This window comes from Pinus tabuliformis, chromosome 2_2, assembly GCF_031772625.1.
Source record: "Pinus tabuliformis cultivar Carrire ecotype Pingquan chromosome 2_2, CPIR1, whole genome shotgun sequence".
NCBI lineage: Eukaryota > Viridiplantae > Streptophyta > Pinopsida > Pinales > Pinaceae > Pinus > Pinus tabuliformis.
The window spans coordinates 1056195919-1056210871 of NC_142300.1; the positions used below are offsets into that span (position 1 = coordinate 1056195919).

At 40.9% G+C, this 14953-nt stretch overlaps 1 protein-coding gene across 1 annotated transcript in view; it reads left to right on the plus strand.

Moving 5' to 3' along the window:
* Nucleotides 1-14953, plus strand: part of LOC149197035 (alpha-L-fucosidase 2-like) — a 268707-nt gene that overhangs the window by 80084 nt on the left and 173670 nt on the right. The window lies entirely within an intron of this gene.

The following is a 14953-nucleotide window of genomic DNA, read 5'->3' on the forward strand; positions in this document are numbered from 1 at the left end:
TTTAGGTGGCACCTTGAGATAAATATGACTTTGTTTATTAGGGTTGAGAGGATATCAATAATAGAGTATTTTTCTATGTGTTTATGCCCTTGAGGAAGAATGAAAACTAGCATGTATATCTTGAAGATATTCTGAAGATGAAATTGATAATGACTATCCAAGATCATTGTCGAAGTTATACAGAGAATTAAAAGGGTGAAGATTAGGTGCTTGAAGGCACACAAGCTTGTTATTCTATAGCTCATTTGTCATGTGGGTTTCAGACATTATAGCATCTAGACAGACATAATGAATGCTGTGCCGGACAGCATGCTGATACATTCCAAGACTATATAATATATGAGTCTGTAAGTAATGTCTTCCACATATAGCGGGAAAGGTAAAATCTGCTAAGGTAGCCGGCCCCTATTTGGCAGAAATAAAACTTTAAGATGCCACTTGTCAGCCTATAGATGTATATAACTTGAAATTGGAATTACTCTGAGCTCAGTTAACAGAAACAGGAACTGTGGGGCCATTTTGGTGAGAAACCATCCATTGAATTGGTGCAGGAAAGACCATTACCTGTTACTGCTCAATTTAGCAGTGTTGGCAAGGTTAAACCAAGACTGCTAGATGGTAAGCATTATTAAAAATATTCCCAATGTCACCCCAGCATATGTAATGCTCCCAATTTTTGTGAGTGCAAAATTCACTAAGGAGTTTTACCAATTTTCGGTGATATGAAATAAAAAGGAAAAAAAATATTATTTGGAGGGAGGAGAACAGGAATTATTATTTTAATGGAGAAAGGGGGCAAGTAATATTTTATTGGAGAATGGAAGGAAATTATTATTTTATTGGAGAATGGCAGCAAAATAATATTTTATTGAGAAAGGAGGGAAATTATTATTTTAATCAAAATGGCCGCAAAAAAAGTCTCTTAGTGGAAATTGAGCCCCACCAATAAAATAATAGAAAAAAAAGGAGGATCTAGAAGCTAGAAGGAGGCTTGATGAAAAGTTATAAAAGGAGGGGGAACTGAATTGAAAATCATTCTATTCCTATCATTCTAATTGACATTGAGAAGAAGCTCGAGCGAGTTTCAAGAGTTTCAAGCGAAACTCGCAGCTAATTTCAGTGGACTTCGAGTGCCACCCTAGTTAGCTCTTGGGGAAGATCACTCCAGGTCTTCCATTTGTGTTTATTGCAGGAACAATTGTCAGAAAGGGACTGAATGACCATCAATACAAGGGCAAAGTTCATTTTTATAAGGGGTCAAGTATTTCTCAGAGTGCCAAGGACGAATTATACCGGGGGAGATAATTCAATTATAGAAGACGAGTTGGCTGTTCTTGTGATGGTTTGCTCAGTCAAATAAGCAAAGACATTCCAGATTTTCAATCAGGAAATGGGTTGTGTTTATGCAGTTTCCAAAGGTCAATTTATACGAAGAGAAATAGTGCCCTCCCTTAGCTATTCACTCAGCTTGAAAGCAGATTTTGAGAGGTGATTCCAGATTTCATATAATTTGAAGGGAGAGGTCAATTCTGAAATTATTGATGTCTCTTTGAAGCTGAAACGTTAATCTATATAGGAGGGCTGGGTTTCTGTGGTGATAGCTACTCATTCTCAGAGAACTTTCCAGCTACTAGAGTCCCCTGCCTGGGGATGAACAATCAAGGGTTCAAAGCTAATATTATCAACTCAGGAGTCAGTAACAATGGGCTGAATTCGCCATTTATGGAGCAGACTTGGTAAGGGATGACTTCCAGAAGTGTTTCAACATTCTTTTGGTATATCTGTCCCGCCAAGTGCTAAAGCATAATTTCTATTAGAGGCCGAAGTTGTGAGCTGAAGCAAACATTGTAATGTCGACAAATTATTACAAATTGTTGCACTCTTATCAGTGGAGCGTATTCCAGGCTATTTCCAGCATTATTTGAATCTGGTATGATCGCTGCTACAAAGAGAATGATGTTGGAGTCTTCACTGTTGATAAACTCAGAGATTTTGGGTTTATTCAGAGGACTGTTTAGATTATCTTCCGTTCCAGGTTCCACTAGGTATTAATTTTCAGGTTTTTAATTTTGCTATATTATTTAATAAAGGGCTGAATGTTAAGGAACTTTTTGTATGTAAACATGGACTGATATTAAAGAGAAGAAAGTGCAGTTTATACTCTGTTCTGTGTTTTTTATCCTTCCGAGTTACTTCTTATTATATATTGTGGTTTGGAATCAACATTTGGTTTGCTTAACCTATGGTGAAGCACTGTTTGGGGAATTAAAAATTGTTCAAATACACTTACAGCAATATGTCACCACGTGTTTGACAAAACACCTCTCCCAAAGGCTCATCGAGACTCAGTTAAAACTCAAAAATTTTAAGTGCAATTTGGTAATATTCTAGTTGGGAACATTACAGTGGTATCAGAGCCTGATCTTGGCCAGCTGTGGGGAAGCTAGCAAGATTATGGAGGTGTTAGACATGCATGCACAGTGATTGGTGAATTTATGGACACTCCAATGACACAAAAAGGTAGGAGTACACAGGGGATGATGGACGAGTTGAGGAGGCATAACCAACAGTTGGTGAAACAAAACCAGCAGATTCTAGAGACGATGCATCAAATGATACATCATCAACAGGGAATCCATGCACAACCCAACAGAACAACATCCATCCATATGGCCAATATAGTCGTCGTACCATGCTTCATTTCCTAGATGAACTTGAGAGGAAGAGAAAGCTAGACACCTTTGCAAACTTGATGAGGTCTTTCACAGAGGGGATTGATGAGTATGATGCATTGGACCCCAGGGTCAGGAGGGCTCTATCATTTGGGGAGTTTTGTCATTTGAAGGAGAAGCATATATCAGGAGTTGGATCTTCATATAGAGGGGGACAGTCAGAGGATGAGATCTGGAGAGACCTCGGAAGGAGGAACTTTGGCTTTATAGATCAGGAGCTGTGGACTCCATGGCACAACCGCGCAGGTACACTAAGGGCAAGGCCCGCTTCATGGAGGTAATTCCTGACATTGAGCATTTAGAGGAAATGGCATGTTAGACAAATTATATCAATAGCTATGAGGAGGACTTAGGTCGGCCTAGTGTGACTCAGGAGTCACCATTGTTGGAGAGCCCATTGATGGATTAGGTTGAGACATTTGCAGAGAGGGTAGAGCATACACTTGTAGGGCCATCCACTGACGAGGCGCTAGTAGGCATAGAGGTACATAGAGACGTGACAGTTTCTAGACGACAACCACTTACAACAACATGGAGAGCACCTTGAGGAGTGTGAGCCTGATGAGGATGTTATGCACAATGAGCTATCTGTCGAGGGATAGTTAGTGAATCTTGCCGAGCCCATGGTAGAGCAAGATGGGAAGTCATCTTTTGGGCCTGCCATCGATGGGGAGCTGATAGATGCACAGGAAGCCAATAGGACTGTAGTACTTCCTGACAATGGCTCTCTTCAGGGTTATATAGATGGGGCCTACAACACTGTTAGGGTACCTCTTCACATTGGAGAGAGGGAGGCAAGGTTACCTAGATTGATTTTATGCATTGATCATGATCGTGGGAAGAGGCAACATGAGTTGCGTAGGGCGCGACATCGGCATCATGGAGTTCTTAGGTGTACAGGTGTTCTTGCATCCAGTCCCTGTCACGGGATTGGATGGTGAGAGGCACTGAGCTAGTACCTGATGGGGCACGCTGGGAGGTTGGATACATCCATGGCCACAATTCAACAAAGGTTGTGGATTACTAGAGGAGCTAGAGGGCCATTCTGTTGTTGGGATCCAGGTGGAATTCCTTGTCACATCATGGACTTGGTTAGTGATGGTGTTAGCGGAGTGGTGGTTCCAGAGACTGATTGTACCCGTGCTTCCAGGTCTTCATCAGATGTCTGGGCAACACTAGTGACAAGATGGATTGACAAGATAGTGGGTAGACACCATGAGTTGTCCTGGCATGTTGGTCAAGCATCGAGTCACATAATGATTGGTATACTATGGCAGGAGTTTGTCAGGGGAGGAGGCATCAGCAGGTCACTGGACAAGGCATTGTATGGAGATGATGCCTTCCCATTGATGTCTTGGGCACAAGAGCCACCAAGGATCGACACAACAATGATATTTCCCTTAGCATGTGGGGAGTTAGGACACCCAAATCTACCGGTACAGATGAGGAGATATGACACACGACATGGTGGGATCACTAGCAGAGTGGGAGATGCGTTGACACATGCAAGATGCCTTATGATGCAAGGTGGTATGATAGTAGGCAGTGGTATCTAGTGGGAGCACAAAGGTGTATGGTGGTGTACCTTGATGAGTGGGCTTGCCCTATGGAGTAGGAGGAGCGATTCACACCACCTGGAGTTTCCACATGGAGTGATGACTGTTAGGACACAGGAGGGATGCTAGCTAATTTAGGATGGTATGGTAGCCGATAGTGGTACCTAACAGTGCATAGAGGGGGTCGACTGGGTTCAGTCGTGTGCCAAGGGGCACAAAGATACATTTTTATATGCTGGGGAGCGCAGTGATGCTTAGCTGTATGTAGTGATGCGTGATGCTTCGCATTGGGATTTTGGAGCGTTACCTCCAGGGAGACCACCTCATAAGGACGCCAGGAATGCCATTGAGTGTAGCTCACCCAAGATTGATGAGGACGCAAATGAGCATCATCTGATGATATCCTTGGGGACTCGCGCACCTATCTCACTTCCACATTGTTTGCAAGGATAGAGGAGTTGGATGTTGTCCCTTGTTGTCTTCATCGCGAGCAATAGGATGCGGGAGGCTCACTCGAGACAGTTAGTTAGGATACAGAGTACCCAGAGAGAGACTTCTTAGTAGAGGCATTTGGTCAAGACACGAGCTATCACGTACGAGATTGGTGAGTGTATGGTTTGTTGCAGAGGTAGCGTATGCTCCACCCTTGAGTTCACACTTAGGGAGGTGATTGTGAGGGCGTTGCATGGCGCACTTTCGGCAGGACAACTTGAGGGGTTATGCTGGCATGAGGTATAGGGTATAGTAAACTTCATCTACATGAGGCTATCTAGACTCTAGGCAGTGACTGGGTGCATCATTAGGAGTTGGGATACAAGGGATAAATTCTTGATGCTTGGTGCCAATCTATTGGATGCATACAGGTGTTAGAGACGAGGCACAAAAGGGTACCAACAGCTAGCAGTAGGTCACAACAACAGACAGGGAGGTTTGGGAATTGTGGACCTCTAGTGTGGCTATGGGATCTAGGGATCTAGTTGATTGGTGGGACACTCCACCTCTTGTTGAGTATGGCCATGATAGTAGGAGATCCAGTTCATTCTTCGGTTGGAACAGGGGGGATCATTGAAGCTTTCATCATATGGCGAGGCAGGTTGCTACTCATGATTGGGGTTAGCCATGGAGTTGTAGGCCTGTTGACATGGCAAATGTGCACAATGCCAACAAGGGAAACTAGCCCGATCGTAAGCCCCAATTAGACCTGCTTTCGTTTGGACTGGCTAGCTTTGACGGGTTTTAAGGAACCCCGTGAACTATTTGAACATGTCGAAAGATTGCTTCCGGGAGGAAGATTTCAATTAAATCAACAAAGATAAAACAACTAACCTTTATGTATTAAATCCTATCTATACTACTTCAAACTACTCTAATCTAGTACTAGCTATCCTAATCTATCCTACAGAAGCATAATACAGAGGTTTCAAACATCATATATATGTTCGGCAGGAGCATGATAAAGAAGATTAAACATCATGTATAGATTCAAGTCCAAATGATTCACTCACTGAATTCATAGCTGGACAAGACTATATTAAAGCTAAATTGCAATCCAGTCACTCATATAGGAATCCACATTCTTTTATGAAATTAAAACTTGCAACTGATGTTTAGCTTAGTTTCAAACCAGAGACCATTCACAAGTTAACCATGAAACTGAATCACATTCAATTAAACAAGACTAATAGTGAACTGTAAGTCATCAATATGCATAAATACAAATCACATTTACATTCACGCCAGTAATAACACTTTGATCCAAAACAATACAATGAATCTGAAACTATAGGCTCCTTCTTCCCCAAAACAGTCCCCCTTATTCACAATAAAGCAAACTGTTCTCCATGAAAATCAAAAGCCCTTTCTCCCCTTCGGAGGTAATACTTATGCAAACGCCCCATGACTCTAGGTCTACCCTGCCTCTTCATCTTCCGACTGTTTCAGATATGCAAATTGAGTACACAGAGGTAGGATCAGCGTGACCGCTGGCACATAGAAAGCATAATGGTCGGGTCAATTCCTTTCTTGAGGAAGAGCACAGATGTTGGTGAAAAGGGTGGTTGTCTGTTGCCTTCCCATAATGAAGACCGTGACAACTCTGCTTACAGGATGTACAGGCAACACGTGGGATTCCGACCCGAAATGCTTGCGGCCAGACCCTTAAACGCAGCGCTTTTGCATACAATGGCCCTTGAAATCCCCTCCTGCGTCCTTTGCTTCTCACCTACATGGATAGCTATCATCAGCTTGATGATTGTGAACAATACAACAACAATGCTTAATCAAACGTAAACGCTACCTTCATTCATTTTATAAAACCACGGAAGAAGTGTGAAAAGGATTTATGCCTGATACATAGTCAACATCTAATTTCCCACTCAACCCATAGGCTTGGCATAGTTTTTGAGGGCTTCCTTTCGTCGCAATCAGGTATCGGTCCCTTCTCAGGTCAGAGGACCCATGCCTTCCACCGCCCCAATGCGCAATTGCACTATTGGGACTCCACAAGCCCGCCTTTTACACTGAAAACCAGATCCTTTGTTATATCACAAATTTTGAAAAAGACATGAAAACAAAGAAAATCCTGGCCCGATCGCTCAAGCCGGACCTCAAATGTTATGTGTTGGAGTCTATAAATATCGCCGGGTCCGGCTCTCGTGTCTCTGCAGACTGCATGACCCCCGGGCTCCGCCAATATGAGATATGTGATGGGGCTTCCGAGCCCGATATATATATATATATATATATATATCTTGGTTGATAAAACCATCGGGGGTCCGGCAGATGGAAGCGCGCTATATGTATATGAGCTTCGGTACAAGAACGATAGAGATAAGCGATTAACACACACACATATATATATGATATGCTTAATAGGGTTGGCGGGTTCGGCAGACAGAGGCGCGCTATGTATACACATAGCCTTGGGGCTGGGTTGATAGCGATCTGCGATGGGGCTCCGAACCCAAAATGTATACATTTGAGTTAATAAAGCCCGTTGGGTCTGGAAGCCATGAATGCCTTGTGATATTTGCGATGGGCCCGAAACGGTTTATGCATGCTTTGTGAAGGATTTTCACTATAAGGCATTGTAATGGGAATAATGACGTGGTGGGGTTTTTGCGAGTTAAACCAACAAACGATTATAATAAGGGTAGGGGTGATGGTTTGTGCGGGCGCCAATCTACCATGCATGCTTGTGAAGATTGAAAGATCCCCATGAAGGGAGAGAATAAAGGGACAGGCTGTGTCATGAATGACCCATGCAGCAGAGGTTTATTTTAATGGCTTAGCCATTAGGCCTTGAAAATTTGACTCGGCAAGGAGTTAACATCCTTGTGATAAAATAGATCATTCTGAAAGATGAAAAATCAAACTTCTAGGGGACCCATTGAAAATTTGTTGTAAGAGCATGTTTCAATAGGGTGGCTTTCTTGAGTTGCCTTGGCAGGTTGAGCAAAGCTTCGATCATTACCGATATTGTAGTCTAGAGTTACAGGAAAGGAGGCTCCAGTACGAGAGTCTTGGGCAGTCAGTCATGGCCAAGGTGTTGCAGTACCAATAGGATGGTTTCATTCAATGACGGGCATGGGATCCTGGTATTGAGAGATTCCTCCATGGCAAGATGGTGCATGGATCCGGGGTATTGCAGTGGTACGTTTTGGACCTTGGCATTAGCTAGCGCAACTTTTGGAGCAACAGTGTATTGCTTGAGGACACACAATTTTTGGCAGAGAGGACTGTAATGCTTCCAATTTTTGTGAGTTCAAAATTCACTCGGGAGTTTTACCAATTTTTGGTGTTAAAAATTATTATTTTGAGGGAGAAAGGTGGAAATTATTATATTAATGTAGAATGGCAACAAGTAATATTTTATTGGAGAATGGAGGAAAATTATTATTTTATTGGAGAATGACAGCAAAATAATATTTTATTGGGAAAGGAGGCAAATTATTATTTTGTTCAAAATGGCGGCAAAAAAAAGTTTACTAGTGGAAATTGGGCCCCACCAATAAAATATTAGAAAAGAAAATGAGGATCTAGAAGCTAGAAGGAGGTTGCATGAAAATTTATAAGAGGGGGAATTGAATTGAAAATCATTCTAGTCCTATCATTTCTAATTGACATGGAGAAGAAGCTCAAGCGAGTTTCAAGCAAAACTCGGAGCTAATTTTGGTGGACTTCGAGTGCCACCCTAATTAGCTCTTGGAAAGATCACTCTAGGTCTTCCATTTGTTTTTATTGTAGGAAAAATTGTCGGAAAGGGACTGAATCACCAGTCAATACAAGGGCAAAGTTCATTCTTATAAGGGGTCGAGTATTTCTCCAAGTGCCAAGGACAAATTATACCGGGGGAGATAATTAAATTATAGAAGGCAATTTGGTTGTTCCTATGATGGTTTTCTTCGTCAAATAAGCAAATGCATTCTATATTTTCAATTAGGAAATGGGTCGAGTTTATTCAGTTGCCAAAGGCCAATTTATATGAAGAGAAATAGTTGTGAAAATTTGTTGCAGTAATTGATTTATTTCTCCTACTTATTTACAATAAGTTATTCACCAATGCTTTAGTAAATATCATAATAAATACAGCTGCAAACTTCACAAATTAAGAACTGAAAATTAAAAGGCAAGAGAAACATCAGCATATGAACAATCACATTAACACAGTTGTTTTTGGACAATCGTCCCTGGAAAAACCCAATGTGGGAAAACCGGTGCAACAGATTTTAGGGTTGCTATTAGTGGCAATAAATATCTGAATACAATTTGGGTGCCCCAGAGAAAAATGGCAATCCACTTAGAGAAGATAACTGAGAATTCTCTCGCACTGATTATGGAGATTTTATATTGTCCCCAACTCTTGGATGACTAGGCACAGTCTCTGCGTGAGGCTATGCAACCATTGCATGGCTTCTTCGTGGAGACTGCCTCTAACTGCGTCAATCAAGGCTTCTTCTGCTGAGAAATCGGGATTTCTCCTGCCAATCACTCTTAGTGATTCCCAACACTGATCTATGCGTATCCCCCAACACTTTTGCGTCAACCTCCAATTTCTGCGTTGTCCCTCTACGTCAATCTCCTTTAGCTGCTACACTGTCCCTCCTTGGCCCAGTGCTGGCTCTATTATCCCTCCTTGTCTTCTCTGACGTATATTCACTGGAACTGGAAATCACTTCCTTCCAGTAATGCCTCTTATCTTCATTGATTGATTGCTGGTTCAAATTCCTTAGCAAACCCTGCCCTAGGAAAATTGAACTGATTGATGAACTCTTTGTGTATCTCAAATGAACCCCAAGCCTCCTTCTTATACTTTTCTCGTTGAGACTTCAATGGTCGAGATTAAGTCTCTAATCAACGGCTAAGATTAAAACATGACTTGATCCACCTTTTAGATCATTCTCACCAATATTTTGATTAATACCGATTAATATTTTAATTTTCTTAAGTTTAGACTTAAGAAATCCATTAAAAATATTAATTATTTTAATAAAATACAATCCAGGTGGAATTTCACCAAACGGTTTCTGGGTTCTTTAGAACTCATGTGCCTTAGCCTCTCCACCAATTTTCATGGCTAGAGCACATCCGATGCGACCAAAAACTATCAATATTGCCCTCCCTTAGCTATTCACTCAACTTAAAGGCAAATTTCCAGAGGTGATTCCAGATTTCGTATAATTTGAAGGGAGAGGTCGATTCTGAATTTATTGATGTCTGTTTGAAGCTGAAACATTAATCTATATAAGAGGGACGGATTTCTGTGGTTATAGCCACCCATTCCTAGAGAACTTTCCAGCTACTAGAGTCACTTGCTTGGGGACGAACAATCAAGGGTTCAAAGCTTATATTATCAGCTCAGGAGTTAGTAACAATGGGCTGAATTTGCCATTTGTGGACTAGAATTGGTAGTGGATGACTTACTGAAGTGGTTCAACATTATTTTGGTATATTAGTCCAGCCAAGTGCTAAAGCATAATTTCTATTAGAGGCTGAAGTTGTGAGCTGAAGCAAACATTGTAAAGTTGATAAATTATTACAAATTGTTGCCCTCTTATCAGTGGAGCGTATTCCAACATTATTTGAAGCTGGTATGACTGCTGCTACAACGTGAATGACAGTCGAGTCTTCACTGTTGATAAACTCAGAGATTTTAGGTTCATTCAGAGGATTGTTCAGCTTATCTTCCATTCCAGGCCACTAGCTGCTTATTTTCAGAGATTTATTTCTGCTATATATATTTAGTAAAGTGTTGAATGTTAAAGATCTTTTTCTTTGTAAACATGGACTGATATTAAAGAGAAGAAAGTGCATTTTATACTCTGTTCTGTGTTTGTCATCCTTTGGAGTTACTTGTTATTATATATTGTGGTTTGGAATCAGCATTTGGGTCACTTAACCTATGGTGAAACACTGTTTGGGGAATTAAAAACTGTTCAAATACACTTACAACAATATGTTTCCATATGTCTGACAAAACACCTCAGCCAAAGGCTCTTCCAGACTTAGAACTCAAAATTTTAAGTGCAATTTGGGAATATTCTAGTTGGGAACATTATAACATATTTGTCTTGCTTTAGGCAAACTCCCACTAAAAGCCATGGGTGATACCCTACACACAACAACTCAACCAACAAATAAGTGGACCAGTGCCTAAATCAAGTAGATTGAAGTGGTAGGAGTTAGTCTGATAAAAAAAATGATATGATTAGTGATATAGCAACCAATTAATAAATGTAGACTGCTACCTACCAAAATGGGTGACTTTTGGTAACTCTAGGAGAAAATTGTTGAAAAGTGTAACTTGGTTCGTTCTTCATAATGACATGTCACATTTGTAATTATGATTTGATGTAATTGATGTAAAGAAGAAAAATAAAATTATTATTGTAATGCTTGTCTCATGGGTTTCATGAGCAAGGAATTTTATTTTTAGTATGACTCCCATTGTGAGTCATTAGGATTGGTCATAAAGTCAATATGAGTCAATGTCATGTATGAAGGACCCTTCTTGGGCATGTTACAAATGTATATAAGTCAATAGAATTGTCAAAGTAGCCCTCCAAGACAAGCACAAGTTATCCCTCTTCAAGTCGGCTTTAAGATGAAATGCAAAAACTCATGTCGACTCACCTAAATTAGAGACACAACTCTTCATATGATCATGTCGGCTAATTACATGGACAGACTACTATAAATAGGCAGCTCGGCCTATTCCACAGTCATGCAATTCGGATCTCCTCTGCAATTCGGTATCTACTACAGAGACAAGTTTGGTTGACAGTTGAGGCAAGGAGCTCGGATAAGGGTACAAAGCAATGTTTTTAAAACCGGAACCAGTGACTGGACCGGTCCACCTAATGAACCGGTTTACCGACCGGAACCGGTCTAACCGGGACTGGTTTGGTCTAAACAAACCGGTTTAAAAAAAATACATTAAATAATTATTTTTTAATGAAACAAAACTATTTTTAAGATGTAAAACGATGATTCCAAGCCAATAGAGACAAAATATGCAAAGTTTGATCATTTATATACCATGTAAAGGTGAATATATCAAAATGGCACCGAGTGCAATACATGTCATCGACAAAATAGCAAAATACATAAGCAATGAGGCTCTAAATGGCCTATAAAGGCCAGAAACAATGCTGCAAGCTATGAGTCAGGCCATTGGCCTACTACAAGTCTACAGTGTACACATGATCAATCATCAAGTTCATCACCACTACTAGCCACAGAATCATTATCAGTAGATACATAGACATCATCTGGTTCAGAGTCTGAGGATGCCTCAGGAGTCAGCCTGATCTGCAACCTCAGTATCAATGCCACCAATGACAATAGAAGTGGACCTAATGGAAGCACGAGTTTGTCGACCTACACGACTAGTGCCTTCCATTGGTTCTTTGCCTTTCCTTGATGCTGCTACTAATCCTGGTTCTGATGCCGCCACATAATCTGCTTCATCCCCCGCTAAAGCCATGTCGAACTCATTTCCCTTGACCTTTTTTACCCTACTAGTAAATTTTCAGGTCATTTCCTCTGTCCCAAGGCTTCCTAAGCACTAGATTTCCCCTGCTTCTTCCTTACTGTCTTACCCTATAACAGATTAGTCTTTTTCCAATAACACCAATATATGGAACATGATCTGAAACATCAAGGATTAAAGAGTGTAGTATCCCAAGGGGATTTTTGCCCTTAGGGTTTCTATTTTGGTTAGGGTGTCCATTAAATCAGAAAAGACTATACACAGCAGTGCACATTCATCTTTTTAATTTTCATCAAACAATGGGCATTCATCTATGTAATGCATGAATATAAAAGATCTTCAACAGTAATATAATTCTTCAACAAAGCTTCAATAAATTAGGGCTGACTGCCCAATGAACAGTAGATTCCTCCAACCATTAATCCACAGTATAGTTCTGATTACAATGTCAAGATTTAGTAGACCAATGTTCCAACTGTAATTCACACTAGCACTACCCAATACTACTGTTACTCTACTAATTAACTCACTGCCTACTGTGTTGCGACCGATTTGTTTTTTGTTTGTGGCAGACCCTTCCTTAACCGCTTTTTTCCCTGCCGTGAAGTAATGCTTCAACCTCTGGTTATGTTGGCTTACTGTTGTAGGAGAGCTGTTGTGCTACCCTGCTTGCACAATCCGAGCCTGCAGAGGTTTCTCTATTTTCCAAGACGTATGTGGACCAGAATTAGATGTCTGCAGTCTTCAGAGAGATGTTAATTGGTAGACTGCTGCCTTAACAACCTCGGGATTGAATTAGGGTGATGCTGCAGAAGATTCTTATCCCCCCCAAAGCCCCTAAAACACAGTCAGGACTCAACAATACGCTTTTTTCAGTTGACAGTGGGCGTGCCTCTAACCAGTCGGTTTGATGCAAACCGGCCGGTTCCGTCTTAAACCGGCTGATTTTCATCGGTTTAGGGCAAGAAAAGGAGAAATGGGCAATTAAATCGGGTTTTTTGGCCGATTTCGACTGATGGGCTTGCTAACCGGCCGGTTAGGCCGGTAACCGGTTAGCAAGACCGGTTTTTAAAACTATGGTACAAAGCTAAGTTCAGTTTCGGTCAGTGTTTTAAAAACAAGCCGGCTTGAATCGAAAACTAGTCAAACTGACCGATTCATAGGCCGACTGGGTCAAACCGGTATAAAAATTGGGTTTATGCCTCTTCGCCCGAAATTCACAAAAATCGGTCCTAACCGACCAGTTTAGGATTGAACTGGTTGGTTTGACCATAATCCGGCCGATTTCGTCCTAAACTACCCGGTTCACTACGAAGGCCGCAATGGACCCACACAATGTCATTTAGGAAGCTTCTTGGGTGTTTTGGAGGGAAAGTAAGTGTTGTTTCCCTCCAAAAACACTCTCTCCAAACCTTTAAAAGAAGCTCACCCCCCTCGTTTGCCTCACACATGTCATTTGAAGTTTTTGTGAGTTTGATTGGGAGCTTGGAGAGTGTTGAGTTTTTGCTGGAGTAGTGGAACAAATGAGAGTTTGAGCTAATTAGTAATTATCATGCCTCCAAAAGCCAATGATACTGCATGGGCTCATTGTGATATGATTGATGGCAAAATGATCTGCAAATATTGCTAAAAATCTGTTGAAGGAGGGGGTATTAATAGGTTCACGGAACACTTGGCTGGGATAGGAGGCCATGTAAAGCCATGTGGAGCACCAAGTGAAGTAATAGGGCATATTAGGGCAGGATACCTTCAGAAGTTTGAGACTCAAGTCACTGAACCAATAGAGAAGTTTTTGACTCAAGTAGTTGCAAGTTTGAAACTTTGATCATGATGAGAAGTTTCAAGTGATAATGTTGATCACTAATATCATATATGTAGACTTGTTGTAGCCCAGTGGACCCATAGTTTGTAGGCTTTGTTTTTGAACTCTAGAGGCCATTTAGAGCCTTGTTGAATATATATTTTGTTGCTGATATGTATTGCACGTGGTAACATTTTGATATATTCACCTTTACACAATATATATATGAGCAAACTTCGTATATTTTGTGTCGATTGGTTTGGAATCATGGTTTTAAATCTTAGAAATAGTTTTTCTCATTAAAAGATAATTATTTAATGTGTTTTTGTAAAACGCGTCCCTCGTCACACTATCTCTTCCTAAATTCGTCCTGCACTTGTTGGACCACAGCTGATACCCTCTGTCTCTCTCCTACAACTCATCCTCTGGCTCTATCTCCTCTGCTGAACTTCAACCACTGAGAAAATCGATCTGCTTGGGCAACTGAATAATTGCACTTGTGTGTTGTCCATATACCCATCAACTTCTTCTTATAATCTTCTGTTGGATCACCCATGGCCAAAATTAAAACATAATCGATGGCCCAGATTATTTCTTTGTCGATCCCATGAGTTTCTAGAACATTCACACCATGGCTTAATTAATTTAGATTAATCAATCACATTTCCTAAGTTTAGACTTAGGAAATATTAAAAAACTGATTTATAAATCTAGTTAAGTCGCCTTTAGGTGGAATTTCCAGAAACGATTTCTAGGTAATAGAGAATACATATATTTTAGCCTCTCCACAAAATCTCGTGTTAGAACACATTCGATGATACAAAAACTAACACTCCCTCTTAGCGAGGAAAGTGTTCTAGTGCTGCAATTGTCG